The sequence below is a fragment of the Hyperolius riggenbachi genome, chromosome 2 (genome assembly GCF_040937935.1).
Source record: "Hyperolius riggenbachi isolate aHypRig1 chromosome 2, aHypRig1.pri, whole genome shotgun sequence".
NCBI classification, from domain to species: domain Eukaryota; kingdom Metazoa; phylum Chordata; class Amphibia; order Anura; family Hyperoliidae; genus Hyperolius; species Hyperolius riggenbachi.
In genome coordinates, this window is record NC_090647.1 from 247,177,983 (window position 1) to 247,195,758 (window position 17,776).

Sequence of the window (17,776 nt, forward strand, 5' to 3'; positions counted from 1 at the left end):
CAGGTGCACGTTAGAGCAGCCTGTAACGCACCCCACCGCACAGCAATGAAAAATCAATGGGCTGTTCACAGTGCCCACGTTGCGTTACTTAGTAACGCTGCGCCATAAGACAACGTACTGCATGCAGTACTTTATAAGCGGCAGAGCCGCGTTAGACTGCTTGCACGTGCTCAGTAATGTTGGGGAGGAGCGGAGAGCGGCCAGGCACATGGCTAATTAATATTCACTGCACTCAGTGACGTTCAGTGTTTACTTCCTGGAGCGGCCGCTCTGTGCGGCGATTGGCCGGGTGGGACCACGTGATGCCGCATGCGTCCAAGAGTGCGCATCACAGCATCACGGACGCCAGAGTGAGCTGCACAACGCGGCTCACTCTGACGTCCACGTCAGAGAGCACCAGGCGTTGCGTTAGGAGCACGTTGTGCGACCTTAGCGTCTCCTAAAACGCAACATCCTGGTGTGAAACCAGCCTAACATGAGATTTTCTGGCGAAAAACACATGACCAAAAGTTTCCTCATTTTCAATAAACATAACATTTTACCTCACAATTTTTTATAACAGAATTTATTAAATTATTTATTTACAGCAACAAAGCAAAAGAATGGTAAACATAACTTTTATTAAAAATAATAATAATAATAATAATAATAATAATAATTCAGGGGCGCTTTATATATTTCTCTATGAAATTCTTCCTTTACTAATATGCATCATAAAACTTTAAAAAAATAAATAAATAAAAAGTAACACCAAACTTCAAAAAGATACACATATTGCCAGGCAATAATTAGGACATGATCCTTAGGGTGACAATGCGGTGCTGAGGCTGTACAGATGTTTTCCTTTGCTATGCGAAGGTGGGAGAGGGGAGAGAATGTCATGGAGAGGGTGGGGTGAGATGGGAAAACAATGCCCTTTGGCTCACCAACACATCGAGGCGGATCGGGGGCAGATGTACACACACCATATTCTTGGCAGACGCAGTCGTTATGGGGGAAGTTTAATGTAGCGTGTGTACTAGGTTTAATTCCTTTGCAAGCTGTCCAAACATGCAACAGATGTTCAAGGACATATATAGAGAGGCACCAGTTACTCCATGGCGTAAAAAGCTGACTTGTACACAAAAAACCGGGGAGAGAACACCACAGTGCCCTTAATTACTATCAATACCCTCCCACCGATGGACACAGGGCAAAGAAAAAAGCAGATGACAAGAAGCGAGCGACACAGCATCTTCCCGTACACACACACGGTCTCCTCACCCGTGCAAGCATCCATTACCTCCCACACCCGATGTCTATTCTATGCAGAAAATTCACTTTTTCTCGTTACACATGATAACAGATCATCAACAAGCAAAGCATCTCTCTTCACCTGGCAACGGCGCACTGACCTCACGGCTGAGCCGGCGACGTCATCTTCAGGCGCTGTTTGGCTTACAGTGTGCACTCCAGTCTACAGCAGGGAATAGAGAGGGTGTGGTATTAGTTGCTTACGCTGTCTCATTGAGAAACGAGCAGATGATGATTGGCGTTCGTACCTGTGATAGGGAAAGAAACGTGTCTAGGTTCTAAAGCAGAGCTATGAGATAGTACGGGCTTGCTGCTCTGTTTTGGTATTTATATTGTAAGATTTTATAATTTGTGTTTTCAAACTCTTTTACACTAAAACTGAAAGAAAACTGATTTTCAAATAAGTCCCATGTTTTCCTATGGCACAGTTCATACTTAACGCGTTTTAACTGAAGTTCTTCCCAATGCACTGCTGTGGAACAAATGCGGACGGCCACGCATGCGGAACGCAACGCATGCGAACGCACGCCATCCACATTTGTATGCGTTGCGTGGCTGATCCCATCACTGAAAAGTGAATGGGACAGCCGCGCGTTTTTGCAAAATCTGCGTGCAGCATGCGTTCCCGGACCGCACAAGTTCGAACGCATGCAGTGTGAACACCAGACAGTGCACTCTATGCACTGTCTGATGTCGTGCGTGTCGGCCTCCCGCACGCATTTCCAAAACGTGGCTGGAAACGCATGCAGTCTGAACGGGCCCTAACGCATACCAACTGATTATAAACGGGGCCTTATGGGATAGCGAAACATGCGCATCAGAACTACCATCTCCTTGCCTACATTGGTGTATGTTCTGTTTTGCAAAGGCTGATGGCACTAGGCAGAATCAGGTTTATATAAATACAGTATATTTAACCACTTCACAACTGAGGGGTTTTACTCCTTGAGCACCAGAGCAATTTTCACCTTTCAGCGCTCCTTCCATTCATTCGTCTATAACTTTATCATTAGTTATCACAATGAAATGAACTATATCTTGTTTTTTTTGCCACCAATTAGGCTTTCATTAGGTGGGACATTATGCCAAGAATTATTTTATTCTAAATGTGTTTTAATGGGAAAATAGGAAAAAATGTGGGGAAAAAATCATTATTTTTCAGTTTTCGGCCATTATAGTTTTTAAATAATGCATGCTACTGTAATTAAAACCCATGAAATTTATTTGTCCCAGTTATAAAACCATTTAAATTATGTCCCTATCACAATGTTTGGCGCCAGTATTTTATTTGGAAATAAAGGTGCATGTTTTTCAGTTTTGCGTCCATCCCTAATTACAAGCCCGTAGTTTATAAAGTAACAGTGTTATACCCTCTTGACATAAATATTTAAAAAGTTCAGTCCCTAAGGTAACTATTTATGTATTTTTTTTTTATTGCAATTTTTTTTTTTTAATGACAAAAAAATAAAATAAAAAAAAATGGGGAGTGTGGGAGATAATGCATTAATTTTTAGTGTAAAACTAATGTATCTGTATATGAAAAATGCTTTAGGGTGTAGTTTTACTATTTGGCCACAAGATGGCCACAGTGACTTTTTTTGTTTATGCGACCTACAAGCGTAGGAAGTAGGCTTGCAGGAAGTCTTATGAGGCTGGGAAACTTTTTTTTTTTTCACAATGATTGCTGCTTCTCGTAGAAGCAGCCGATCACTGCGGGGGGCTTAGATCAACAAACGGCAACGTTTTTTCCTGTTCATTGATCTCCGGGCGAGTGGGTGGCATGCACGAGAGCAGGAGCGTGCGCACGAGCAAGCGGGAGCGCGGGCAGCGGCAGGAGGTGCGGATATCTCCGTCCCTGGGGGTGAAAGGATGGAAAAAGGGCCGGAGATATCCGCACCTATGGGGGTAAAGTGGTTAAAGGAGTGGTCCAAGGAGGAAAAAAAAAAAGAAATCCACTTACCTCGGGCTTCCTCCAGCCCCCGGCAACCGACTTGTGCCCTCACCACAGCTCTGTTGGCTCCTGGTCCCCTCCGATGAAGAGGCTGACCTCGCCAGGTCGGCATCTTCCTCCATCTTGATACATTCCATGGTGCGGCTCACTGAGTCTCACGGACGTCATCCGTGCTGTTCTGCGCAGGCGTAGAACTACTGCGCCTGCGCAGTACAGTCCAGATGACGTCAGCGTGACTGTGAGAGCTGCTCGTGCAGGCACAGTAGGAATCCTGCGCCGGAGGGGACCCAGGACCACCAGCGGTGATCGGAGCTGCGGCGAGGGCACGGAACGGCTGATGGGCTGGAGAAAGCCCCAGGTAAGTGGACTTTTTTATTTTTAAACAGCTTGGATGTGTCCTTTAACAATAAATAGAATGAAAATGCAGTCCTCTGCGTCTCCATCGATAAAGTTAAAATAACGCGAACGCACAATGCAGGAAACGCATGTTTTCCACACTGCCCGGTGTGCTACTAGACACCAGGGAACTTTAGAGGAGCAACTAGGCACCAGGAAACCTTGGGGGGGGGGGGGGCACTAGAGAACTGTATTAGTTGAGGGGGGCACTAGATACCACAGAACTGGTTGTTTTTTGTGTGTTTGTTTGTTGTTGTTTTTCTGGGGGGACTAGACAGCAGGAAACTGTATGGGTGAGGGAGGTTGGAACATTAGACACCAGGGCACTGTATAAGGAAGGAAGGGGGTCACTACCAGGGAACCCTGTAAAGGAGAGGGTGTCCCGAACCTGATACACACTTTTAATAATGATTGGCCAATCACTGACCAATGTTACCATCTCCATATAGTATGGGGGTCAACAGATATTGAATACTATGAGCAGATTGTGTAGTAGGTAAACCCTCTTACTACATTGGGGGTGGTAAATTTTGGTCAGCGATTGGCCAATCATAATTGAAAATGTGTACCAGGCTTTAGTGTTCCTTTTTCCTGGCTTCAAAGGTTTGGAGTTATAGGAATTTATTCACAATCACACTTTCGGTAAGGGATTTTTTTCCGCTATATTTTTGGCAGTGATAATTTCTGCATTCTTTCCACATTCACTAAAAATTTTCCGCATGTGGGAATGATGAAAAAAAAAATTGGGGAAAATTGTGTAATCAGGTAGTAAACAAGCAGAAAAAAGTCACAAAAAAAATTGCCCCCCCAATTCCAGCAAACACATCGTTCAAGGCTCCAGACTCCATTTAAGTCAATGGGAAGCAAAATATATGAACAAGTACTTGTAGGCGATAAAAATCGGTGGTTAAGTCAGAAATAATGTGCCCTTTTTCTTTGTGAATTTCAGTTTTTTGCAGCAATTACCAACTTTTGTGGACATTTTTCTGCATTATTTGCAAACTTTTACCACAATTTTTACGCATGTGAAAAACTTGTACAATTTTACGCATGCGGTAAAAACATGCGTAACATTTTGTGAATGTCATGATGGTCGTGTTTCAGTTGGGAATTTACAGCAAGTGCAATTCCTGCAAGAGAAAATTATTGTGAATGGAGCCCATGGTGTCACACCCGAAACAAATATATAGCTAATTTAGTCAGACTTCAGTCGTAAACACCTGATCTACAGTGATGTGAAAAACTATTTGCCCCCTTCCTGATTTCTTATGCTTTTGCATGTTTGCCACACTTAAATGTTTCTGCTCATCAAAAACTGTTAACTATTAGTCAAAGATAACATAATTGAACACAAAATGCAGTTGTAATAGATAGCGGAGATGCCGCCGCAGCGGTGAGCAGCATGGCGGCTGTCTCAGCCGGTGGCCTTCGCCGCGCAGTTACATGGTGGAGTTTTGCCTGGTCCGTCAGTTGCACATAGACTGAGGGCTGCGCGCGCCAGGCGACAGGAGCTTTATGCGAATAGAAGGGGAGTCAGCTGATCGGCTGGTCAGCTGACTCCAGCAGTGCTCCTGATTGGTTGAGTGACTGGGGCGGCGCTGTGGGGCGCTCTCAGTATATATAGGACCTGCCTGTCATTAGCTCCTCGTCTGCTGTTGCAAATGCGTGTTAGCACTCAGACCTTAGTCAGATCCCAAGGTGTGCTAGAACCAGCAGGAGCTGGGGATCCACACTTAGTCAGATTCTGTTGATAGCTAAAGTACTAATTGAATTGTATTATTTGTTATGACCTTCTGCTAGCCTTGACTACTCTTCTGCTTACTGATTCTGTGCTTCTGCCTATCTGATCCTGTTGCCTACTCAGCCTGAACACTACTCTGATTTAAGCCTTCTGTCTTTGTACCGTATCTGTCCGTTTGTTGCCAAATCTGCTTGTCTGACTCCCCTGCCCTCACCAGTGAGCTTAGTCCCTGGTGAGGGATTCTCTGTACAGCTTAATCACCTGCTCCTCAGGTGACCAGTAGCTGCAGTACAGTCTTAATCACCTGCTCCTCAGGTGACCAGTAGCTGCAGTACAGTCTTAATTACCTGCTCCTCAGGTGACCAGTAGCTGCAGTAGAGTCTTAATCACCTGCTCCTCAGGTGACCAGTAGCTGCAGTACAGTCTTAATCACCTGCTCCTCAGGTGACCAGTAGCTGCAGTACAGTCTTAATCACCTGCTCCTCAGGTGACTAGTAACTACGGTACTGTCCTCATCACTTGCTCCTCAGGTGATTAGGAGTTGCAGTACAGTCTTGATCTCCTGCCTCTCAGGTGATCACCTGCTGCAGTACAGTCTGAATCACCCACTCCACGGGTGATCAGTATACGTTGTCTTACTGTGCACCACCCGCTCCTCGGGTGAACTGATTACTAGTTCATCTGCATCTCCAGCTTGCTGGAGTGCTGATCCCTGTGTTCAATAGAGATATCTCCCTGTACCAGCTTCTCTGGGGGAGTTGGTATCTCTATCTGTATAACTGTTGCACCAAACACCTATCTTTACATCTGGTTGTCCTGTGTCTTGCTATACTCGCCTTATTGGTGATTCTGCAGATCACCACATAATCGGGTATAGTATCTGTATTCAGGGCCGTGCAGAGGGTCCTTAAGTGGGGGGTGCTCAAATTTAAGAAAAGGGGCCCCGCCCCCTCCCCCCCCCCCCCCCCCCATGCACAGTAGTACCTACAAGTGGTGGAAGCCCCCCCCAGCCCCCTTGCCTTGCACATCAAAAAAGTGTACAAATGAAGTTGTACAAACATGACAGTAATATACAAATATACAGAGTTTAATCAGGGATCACATTAGGTACAACCTAGGTACACACACACTGTACACACACACTGTACACATGCACACACACACACACACACTGTACACACACACACACACTGTACACACACGCGCACACACACACTGTATACACACACACACACTGTACACACACACACACACAGTACACACACACACACTGTACACATGCACACACACACTGTACACACACACACTGTACACACACACACACACAGTACACACACACACACACACACTGTACACACACACACACTGTACACACACACACACACTGTACACACACACAGACACTGTACACACACACTGTACACACACACACACACACACATTCTACACACACACCCTGTACACACACACTGTACACACACTGTACACACACGCACACACTGTACACACACACACACACTCTACCAACCAGGCCAGCATCAAGTGAAAGTCAGGGTCCCAGTTCCACCCATAAGCAGTATGCGCCGGTGACTTTCTGGGGCAATTTGCGGAAGCTGCAGGCAGCGGAGGTATGTATAAATGTATTTTATGCCCCATTTCAGGTTTACTTTAAAATTAGCCCCCCTCCCCCCCCCCCAAAAAAAAAAATTCACACTACCACCAGGTTTAAGCTAATGTCAGGGCCCCCCTCCTGCCTCTGGTCCCACCCACACCATATCGCTACCCTGCACCTCCCCTCCCCCCAAAAATAATCCCACTACCAACCACTGTGGCAAGTTAAAGTCAGATCCCCCCTACCACACCATAGACCTACCCTGCAAACATTTCACCCCCCCCAAGAACCAAATTACCAGCCTGCATCAAATCAAGATCAAGTGCGCCCTCCTGCTCCCAGAGTCCCACCGACACCAAGTTAAGTTAGGGCCCCCCTTTAACTCTGTCAGCTCCACTCCGTCCTTTCCATTCCAATCCCTCTTGTCCTGCAGTGCATACCCCTCTCTCTGCTCTGCCTGGCCCAATTCAAAGACTACTCACCACCGCACCAGTCACCACAATTCGCTGCAGGAACACTGTCTCGTGCTTAGCCAGGCACTCTCCTCTCTTCCATAAGGCACGCTGTTGGCCCGGGTGGTGTCGCAGTCTGTCACTGTCAGTGACTCTCACATGTGCCTTGTGCTCTCTCCTCCTACTGACGTGACGTCATCGCCGCCGACGCTGGGCAAGTTTCTCCTTGAGCAGCCACGTCTCTACATTGGGTTGGCGTTGCGTTGTTGCCATAGAAACGCGCTGCACCGCCGGGGGTCTTTCTCAGTGGCACTGGCTAGTGGCTACTATGTTGCCCCCTGGCCCCTGGTTAGACCTGCAGAAACAGATCCACCCCGTGTCAGCGGCGGATGGCCACAGTAAGCACGCAGGCACATTTAGGGTCATTTTGCAGCACTGGAGGAGATCGTGGGAAAAGGGGCCAATGAGACTAACTTTCAAAAAGGGGGGGTGCTGTAGCACCCCGAGCACCCCCCTGTGCACGTGCCTGTCTGTATTATTGGTGATACTGCAGATCACCAATAATCAGAAAATCTGTGCTTGCTGACACCAGTCATTACAGCAGTTTTAAATGATGGTTTTTATTATTTAGTGAGGAAAAAAAACTCAAAACCTACATGGGCCTGTGTGAAAAAGAAATTGCCCCCTGAACGTAATAACTGGTTGGGCCACCCTTAGCAGCAATAACTGCAATCAAGCGTTTGCGATAACTTGCAACGAGTCTTTTACAGCGCTCTGGAGGAATTTTGGACCACTCATCTTTGCAGAATTGTTGTAATTCAGCTTTATTTGAGGGTTTTCTAGCATGAACCGCCTTTTTAAGGTCACGCCACAACATCTCAATAGGATTCAGGTCAGGACTTTGACTAGGCCACTCCAAAGTCTTCATTTTGTTTTACTTCAGCCATTCAGAGGTGGATTTGCTGGTGTGTTTTGGGTCATTGTCCTGCTGCAGCACCCAAGATCACTTCAGCTTGAGTTGACGAACAGATGGCCGGACATTCTCCTTCAGGATTTTTTGGTAGACAGTAGAATTCATGGTTCCATCTATCACAGCAAGCCTTCCAGGTCCTGAAGCAGCAAAACAACCCCAGACCATCACACTACCACCACCATATTTTACTGTTGGTATGATGTTCTTTTGCTGAAATGCTGTGTTACTTCTACGCCAGATGTAACGGGACATGCACCTTCCAAAAAGTTCAACTTTTGTCTCGTCGGTCCACAAGGTATTTTGCCAGAAGTCTTGGCAATCATTGAGATGTTTTTTAGCAAAATTGAGACGAGCCTTAATGTTCTTTTTGCTTAAAAGTGGTTTGCGCCTTGGATATCTGCCATGCTGGCCGTTTTTGCCCAGTCTCGTTCTTATGGTGGAGTCGTGAACACTGACCTTAATTGAGGCAAGTGAGGCCTGCAGTTCTTTAGATGTTGTCCTGGGGTCTTTTGTGGCCTCTCGGATGAGTTTTCTCTGCGCTCTTGGGGTAATTTTGGTCGGCCGGCCACTCTTGGGAAGGTTCATCACTGTTCCATGTTTTTGCCACTTGTGAATAATGGCTCTCACTGTGGTTCGCTGGAGTCCCAAAGCTTTAGAAATGTCTTTATAACCTTTACCAGACTGATAGATCTCAATTACTTTTGTTCTCATTTGTTCCTGAATTTCTTTGGATCTTGGCATGATGTCTAGCTTTTGAGGTGCTTTTGGTCTACTTCTCTGTGTCAGATAGCTCCTATTTAAGTGATTTCTTGATTGAAACAGGTGTGGCAGTAATCAGGCCTGGGGGTGACTACAGAAATTGAACTCAGGTATGATAAACCACAGTTAAGTTATTTTTTAACAAGGGGGGCAATCACTTTTTCACACAGGGCCATGAAGGTTTGGAGGTTTTTCCCTCACTAAATAAAAAAAACCATCATTTAAAACTGCATTTTGTGTTTAGCTATGTTATCTTTGACTAATAGTTAACGGTTTTTGATGAGCAGAAACATGCAAAAGAATAAGAAATCAGGAAGGGGGCAAATAGTTTTTCACATCACTGTACATGCTTGTAAAGGCTCATACACACATCAGACTATAGTCTTTGGAAAATGAAAGATCACAGACCAATCTTACCACCCTTCATGTAGTATGAGAGCCATACTCTACACAGTCTATTCTATGGAGCTGAACTCCACATCAGACAGAAATCTTTGCAAGATGCTGCACACAAACATGCTGTACAGACACAAAAGATCAGTATCTGCAAAAGATCTGCTCCTGCCAAAAATCCATTTGTGTCTGTACAGCATCTGTGTGAGCAGCATCTTGCAAAGATTTTTTTCTGATGGGGAGTTCAGCTCTATAGAAAAGACTGTGTAGAGTATGGCTCTCATACTACATGAAGGGTGGTAAGATTGGTCTGTGATCTTTCATTTTCCAAAGACTATAGTCTGATGTGTGTATGCACCCTTAGTCTATGGCTAAAAGTATAAAGCCTGGTACACACTTTGAGGCTAGGTGCACACGTAACATAACATGAAAAGCTGCGTTTTATGTCATGTTTTATGTTAATGTTGTGTGCGTTTGTTAGCAGTTTTTAACCGCAGATGGGTTTTTCAAGCATTTTGTTCGCGTTTTAACCACTTGAGGACCCACCCTTTACCCCCCCTTAAGGACCAGCGCTGATTTATGTGATCTGTGCTGGGTGGGCTCTGCAGCCCCCAGCACAGATCAGCTGGCATGCAGAGCGATCAGATCGCCCCCCTTTTTTCCCCCCTATGGGGATGATGTGCAGGGGGGGTCTGAGCGCTCCTGCTGGTGGCATGTTGTGGGGGGGCACCTCAAAGCCCCCCTCCGCGGCGACATTCACCCCCCTCCATCTCCTACCTGTCCCCCCGGTGATCGGGGCTGCACAGGACGCTATCCGTCCTGTGCAGCCTGTGACAGGATGTCGGCTGTCACATGGCGGCGATCCCCGGCCGCTGATTGGCCGGGGATCGCCGATCTGCCTTACGGCGCTGCTGCGCAGCAGCGCCGTACAATGTAAACAAAGGAGACAAATGTCTCTAGCGTTTACATTTAGTCTGCGATCAGCGGCTCGCAGCCTATTCACGGAGACCCGCTCCGTGATCTAACAGGAAACGGCCGCTCGCGCGAGCAGCCTTTCCTGATTAATTAGGGAGGCACCTGGCGACGCAGAGTTGCGTCGCTGGTCCTCCAGCTACCACTTTGCGGCCGCACGGTATGAGTGTGCGGTCGGCAAGTGGTTAATGAGTTTGCGGTTCGCATATAAAATTTTATGCAAATTACTAGGAAGACAACAGGAAGCAAAAATACATCCCCCAAAAAAATGTTATGCAAAAAAATGGAAAATGCATACCATTGCATTTCCATCGACTTTCATTATGTGCGTTTTTCATGCGTTTTTGAAAATTATGCAACAAAACCAGCGTTTCTCAATATGCGTTTTTTCCTGCGGCCCATAGACTTCCATTAGCGGCAAAAACGCAGCCTTTTTTCGCAACGCTAACATGTCTGCTATGTGTGCACCTAGCCTCAATTATGATTGGCCAATCACTGACCAATTTTACTCCATCCATGCAGTATGAGGGTCAACAGATTGTGTATACTATGAAAAGATTGTGTAGGTAAGCTCTCATACTACAGCAAGGTGGTAAAATTGATCAGTGACTGACTAATCATAACTGAAAGTGTGTACCAGGCTTAAAGGGATTCCGAGCTCTAACTAAAATCAAAATCTGACTTACCTGGGGCTTTCACCAGCCCACCGTAGGTCGGGAGGTCCCTCGGCGTCCATCTGGCTCTTCTCCCAGGCCTTGGTCAGAAATGGCTCCCCGGCGACACAGGGCCTGAGTGTCGGGCTCCTTCTTCCTGAAAGCTGATGTCAGTCGTCACGGCGGCCGGCGTGACAGTACTGCGCTTGCGCGGTTTAATTGCGCATGCGCAGTACTGTCACGCCGTAATGACGCGAGGCAGCCGGCGTGGTGAAGACTGACGTCAGCTTTCAGGTGGAAGGAGCCAGACACTCGGGCCCAGTGTCGCCAGGAGCCGCCGGGGAGCCATTCCTGACCAGGCCCTGGGAGAAGAGCCACATGGATGCTGAGGGACCTCCCGACCTACGGTGGGCTGGAGAAAGCCCCAGGTGAGTTCAGATTTTGATTTTAGTTAGAGCTCGGAGTCCCTTTAAAGCTAGATCTACACGGATCGACTCTTCCGCATTCCCGCGCATACCCGCCGCGTCCCCGCTCATCCGCCGGATTCGATAACCGCTCGTCCCCGCCGGCGCTGCTTATCTTCCGCTCGATTCCCCGCTATTGTCCGCTCGCGGGGAATCGGCCGCAGCGAGATCGAACCTGTCGGATCTTATCAATCGAGCCGCATCAGCGGCTCGATTGATAAGATACATTGGCACGTGTAGACCCAGCATAAAGGTGCATTCACACATGCAAATTTGATTGGCCAATCGGACCAATTTTACCTTTGTGTATTATGAGGGCTATCAGATTTTGAATAATGTTATCAGATTGTTTAGGTAAACTCTCATACTACATGGAAGTGGTAAAATTGGCCAATTAGTCAAAATTGGATGTGTGTACTAGACTTTAAAGGAGTCATCAGGCAAATAATAGGAAAGCAGATTTACTTATCTGGGGCTTTTTCCAGCCCCTCGCAGCTGTCTGTCCCACGCTGACAGCTCCGTTCGCAGCCGTTGGCCCGGGGTCCCCACACAGTGCAGGGGACGACCTCGAGGTCATCCTTACTGTGCCTGCATGAAGAGCCGCTGTCAATCCAGCCCGCGTTGTTCGCGGCTTATTGCATAACACTTCTTTGTAGTTTGGTAGCTTACATACACAATCTGTTCATAGAATTCAAAAATTGTTATTGTTAAATAATAGGAAAGCCCATTTACTTACCTGGGGCTTTCACCAGCCCCTTGCAGCTGTCTGTCCCATGCTGACAGCTCCGCTTTCAGCCGCCGCTTGCGCAGTACGTTGCGGACTTGATTAACGGGTTCTTCACGCAGGCGCAGTAAGGACGACCTCGAGGTTGTCCTCTGCACTGTGCGCGGACCCGGGCTGGCAGCTGCGAACGGAGGTGACAGCGTGGGACAGACAGCTGCAAGGGGCTGGAGAAAGCCCCAGGTAAGTAAATGGGCTTTCCTATTATTTGCCTGATGATTTCTTTAAGGTGCATACACACATCCAGTTTTGATTGGCCAATGTATAACATCTTTGTAGTATGTAAGCCAACAATTTTTGAATTCTATGAACAGATTGTGTATGTAAGCTATCAAACTACAAAGATTCGTAAATTTTGGCCAATCAAAATTGGATGTGTGTATGCACTCTAAAGCCAGGTACACTCTTTCAATTATAATTGTCCAATCAATGACCAATTTTACAACCTACATGTAGCATGAGAGTCAACAGATATTGAATACTATGAACAAAATGTGTAGGTAAGCTCTCATAGAACATGGAGGTGGTAAACTTGGTCAGTGATTGGCCAATTATAATTGAAAGTGTGTACCAGGATTTAGGGTGCATACAAACATTCAATTTCGATTCGCCAAAATGACCACTTCATTGTAGTTTGATAGCTTACATACACAATCTGTTCATATCATTCAAAAAGTGTTGGCTTTCATATTACAAAGAGGTTATAAAATGACGCACCCTAAAGCCTGGCACACACATCCAATTTTGTTTGACCAATGACTGGCCAATTTTACCACTCATTTAACCTCCTCGGCGTTCTATTGAGATCGCCAGGGAGGCTGCGGGAGGGTTTTTTTTTAATTAAAAAAAAACTATTTCATGCAGCCAACTGAAAGTTGGCTGCATGAAAGCCCACTAGAGGGCGCTCCGGAGGCGTTCTTCCGATCGCCTCCGGCGCCCATAATAAACAAGGAAGGCCGCAATGAGCGGCCTTCCTTGTTTTGCTTAGATCGTCGCCATGGCGACGAGCGGAGTGACGTCATGGACGTCAGCCGACGTCCTGACGTCAGCCGCCTCCGATCCAGCCCTTAGCGCTGGCCGGAACTTTTTGTTCCGGCTGCGCAGGGCTCAGGCGGCTAGGGGGGCCCTCTTTCGCCGCTGCTCGCGGCGAATCGCCGCAGAGCGGCGGCGATCAGGCAGCACACGCGGCTGGCAAAGTGCCGGCTGCGTGTGCTGCACTTTATTTGATAAAAATCGGCCCAGCAGGGCCTGAGCGGCAGCCTCCGGCGGTGATGGACGAGCTGAGCTCGTCCATACCGCTCAGGAGGTTAATATGCGAGTTTACCTACACAATCTGGTCGTTCTATTCCAAATCTGATGGCCCTCATACTATTGGAGGAGGTAAAATTGGTTACTGATTAGCCAAACAAAATTTGATGTGTGAATGCATTTTTAAGCACGGTACACACATTCAATAATGATTTGCCTATCACTGACCAATTTTACCTTCTCCATGTAGTAGGAGGGTTTTCTACACAATCTGCTCATAGTGTACAATATCTGTTGACCCTTATACTACATGGAGGTGGTAAAATTGGTCAATCATAATTGAGGGCTGTAACCCACAAGAGCGGTTTTGTGAGCGTTTCTGGAGCGATTCAAAACGCTAGCGTTTTGCCAAAACGCTCAGCTAATGTTAATGGATGGGGCAACTTCCACTGGAGCGTTTGCGATTCCACAAATCGCAAACGCAGGACATGCAGCATTTTGGGAGCGTTAGCGCTTCAATGTAAAGTATATAAACGCTGGCTTAATCGCTCATTAAAACCTGCATGGAGCGATTTTGCTAGCGTTTTAACCTTACAACACACTGTAACAAAATTAATTGAAAGGACCAATCAGATTTTAAAATGCTAATCACTACACAATCGCTGGCAAATTGATACACTTTGTAAAATCACTTCCTAAAACGCTCATGAAACCGCTGACAAACTGCTCATACAAAATGCTAGCGCTTGCGATTAGCGATAGCATTTTGCAGTGGGTTCCAGGCCAGAAAGTGTGTACCTGGCTTAAAGAGGCACTCCAGTGAAAATTATTTAATAAAAAAAACTGCTTAATTTTTACAATAATGATGTATAAATGATTTAGTCAGTGTTTGCCCGCTGTAAAATCTTTCCTCTCCCTGACTTACATTCTGACATTTACCACATGGTGACATTTTTGCTGCTGGCAGGTGATGTCACTAGAAGTACCTGCTGCTTGCTTTTTTTGGCAGTTGGAAACAGCTGTAAAGAGCTATTTCCCACAATGCAGCGAGGTTCACAGACAGGAAACTGCCAGTACCATGGTCCTCACAGTCTCCTGTGGGAGGGGCTTCACCACAGTATCGGCCATACAGAGCCCCCTGATGATCCATTTGTGAAAAGGAATAGATTTCTCATGTAAAATGAGTTATCAGCTACTGATTGGGATAAAGTTCGATTCTTGGTCACGGTTTCTTTTTAACCACTTGCCGATCGCCCACTCATAACGCGCGTCGGCAAAGTGGTAGCTGCAGGACCAGCGACGCACATCTGCGTCGCCGGCTGCAGGCTAATTAATCAGGAAACAGCCACTTGCGCGAGCAGCTGCTTCCTGTCAATTCACGGCAGGGGGCTCCGTGAATAGCCTGCGGGCTGCCGATCGCGGCTCGCAGGCTAAATGTAAACACAAGCGGAAATAATCCGCTTTGTTTACATTTTTACAACGCTGCTAACAGTAGCAGCGTTGTACTAGATCAGTGATCCCAGGCCAATCAGCGGCCGGGGATCGCTGTCACATGACAGGCAGGAGCCTGTTAGAGGCTGCACAGGACACATCCGTTCCTGTGCAGCCTCCGATCTCCGGGGCAGGGAGGGAGGAGAGGGAGAGGGAGAATCCTGCCGTGGAGGGGGCTTTGAGGTGCCCCCCGCCACCCACACGCATGCAGGAGCGATCAGACCCCCCCCAGCACATCATCCCCCTAGTGGGGAAAAAAGGGGAGCGATCTGGTCGCTCTGCCTGTTATTTGATCTGTGCTGGGGGCTGTAGAGCCCACCCAGCACAGATCTTAGAAATCAGCGCTGGTCCTTAAGGGGGGGGTAAAGGCTGAGTCCTGAAGTGGTTAAAGGATAACTAAAGTTAGACTATTATGGAGTCTGCCATATTTATTTTCTTTTAAACAATACCAGTTGCCTGGCATCCCTGTTGATCTATTTGGCTGCAGTAGTGTCTGAATAATACCAGAAACAAGCATGCAGCTAATCTTGTCAGAAACACCTGATCTGCTGTATGCTTGTTCAGGGTCTATGGCTAAAAGTATTAGCAGCAGAGGATTAGCTGGATAGCCAGGCAACTGGTATTGCTTAACCAGCCTGTCGGTATGGACGAGCTCAGCTCGTCCATTACCGCCGGAAGGCTGCCGCTCAGGCCCCGCTGGGCCGATTTTCATGAAATAAAAAGGTGCACACGCAGCCGACACTTTGCCAGCCGCGTGTGCTACCTGATCGCCGCTGCAGCGCGGCGATGCGCCGCGTGCATCGGCGAAAGAGAGTCCCCCCAGCCGCCCGAGCCCAGCGCAGCTGGACCAAACAGTTCCGGCCAGCGCTAAGGGCTGGATCGGAGGTGGCTGACGTCCATGACGTCACTCCGCTCGTCGCCATGGCGATGAGGAAAGCAAAACAAGAAAGGCCGCTCATCGCGGCCTTTCTTGTTACTTCTGATCGCCGGAGGCGATCAGAAGTACGCATCAGGAGTACCCTCTAGTGGGCTTTCATGCAGCCAACTTTTAGTTGGCTGCATGCAATAGTTTTTTTTTAATAAAAAAAAAAACGTCCGGTCACTATCCTGGCGATCTTAATAGAACGCCAGGCTGGTTAACCTCCTTAGCGGTAACCCCGTGCTGGACACAGGGTAAGCAGCTGCGGAGAATTCCTCAGGCCCTGCTGGGCCGATTTGCATCATTTTTTTTTTCAAACACGCAGCTAGCACTTTGCTAGCTGCGTGTTTGGTCCGATCACCGCTGCACCGCTATTCGCAGCGATACAGGCCCCCCCCTCGCATACCCCTTGCGCAGCCTGGCCAATCGCCACCAAGCTGCGCTATGGGGTGGATCGCGATTCCCTGTGACGTCACTCCGTTCGTCGCCATGGCGTTTAGTACGGGATTTCCTTATGGGCAAGCGGCGCCGGCGGTAATCGGACACTACGAGGGGACGCCGCAGGGAGGGGGGAAGCATGTAGCTAGCACTAGGCTAGCTACATGCTAAAAAAAAACCCTCCCGCGGCCGCGCAGCCGCGGGAATCATACCGCCAGGGAGGTTAAAAGGAAATAAATATGACAGCCTTCATATCCCTATCACTTCAGTTGTCCTTTATATGTAAAGGTACGTATCTTTTTTTTTATTGCAGAGATCAAGCCCCTGACAGCATGGACCCGCAGTGACACATATATTGAGCCAAGGTTCACATGGCTCAACTCTCTACTGGAGAGTAGATAACGTGCATCCTTCAGAAGGGCCCTAATCATTGGCATTGGCATAAAGGGCATAATTTAGGGGTCAGACTTCAACCAGCATTCATTATTATTCTAGCTCTGACTGGACATCAGAAGTTTGTGTGGCAAAGATATGGGCCAAAAATGGACTGAAGCAAACAATGACCTGCCACGGCTGGAGGAATTCCCAGGGACTGTGGTAGTGTGGTCACAACAAAATGGAGACTGGTCCTTTAACCACTTAAGTCCTGAGTCAAGATGGCCAATGAGATGCAAATTATTCCAGTTTGCAAGCAGATTGTATGCAGTTTGGCATTGGGCCAATAAAAATCAACAGGAAGTGCATCTGATTGGCCCAATTCCAAGCTGCATACAATTTGCATGCATCCTGGAATCATTTGCATCACATTGACCTTTTATGTTACTGAAGGTGTAGATCTGTGTTCTCTAAAGTCTAAACCTTCTCAACTTACAAGATGCAGATCTACACCCGCAGCAATTAATGGGCACCAAGAGCATACTAGCACACGCTCGTGATCATTGTCCTAGACCTAGAGTATCAAAGATTAATTAGGGGACCCCTCTTTGTCAGATCTCCCCTTAGAGATCAGCAATCAGATGTGATGCTTAGGTAAATAGTATCTCACCTCTGCAGTAGCAATCGTAACACTCCTGTGTCTTGTACTACAGCCAGCCTTATCCAGCTGTGTGTTCCAGGTATTGGCCTGATGAAGTTAACCTGGGAACAGGCATGTGAGTCAGAAGAGGGCGACTTGGGTGCACACACTGGAGCATCACAAGGGTCACTGGAATGGGAAGAGGTGAAACATGACTTAATTAGC

General features: G+C 47.4%; 1 protein-coding gene across 4 annotated transcripts in view; it reads right to left on the reverse strand.

The window, feature by feature from the left end:
• Positions 1–1,457, reverse strand: part of IFT57 (intraflagellar transport 57) — a 69,692-nt gene extending 68,235 nt beyond the window's left edge. For 2 of the 4 annotated variants that reach the window (XM_068268463.1, XM_068268460.1), the window contains exon 1: positions 1,264–1,369. The gene's annotated coding sequence lies outside the window, so the exon portion shown is untranslated. The other 2 variants (XM_068268462.1, XM_068268461.1) reach the window with 2 other exon arrangements.
• Positions 1,458–17,776: the final 16,319 nt, after the last annotated feature.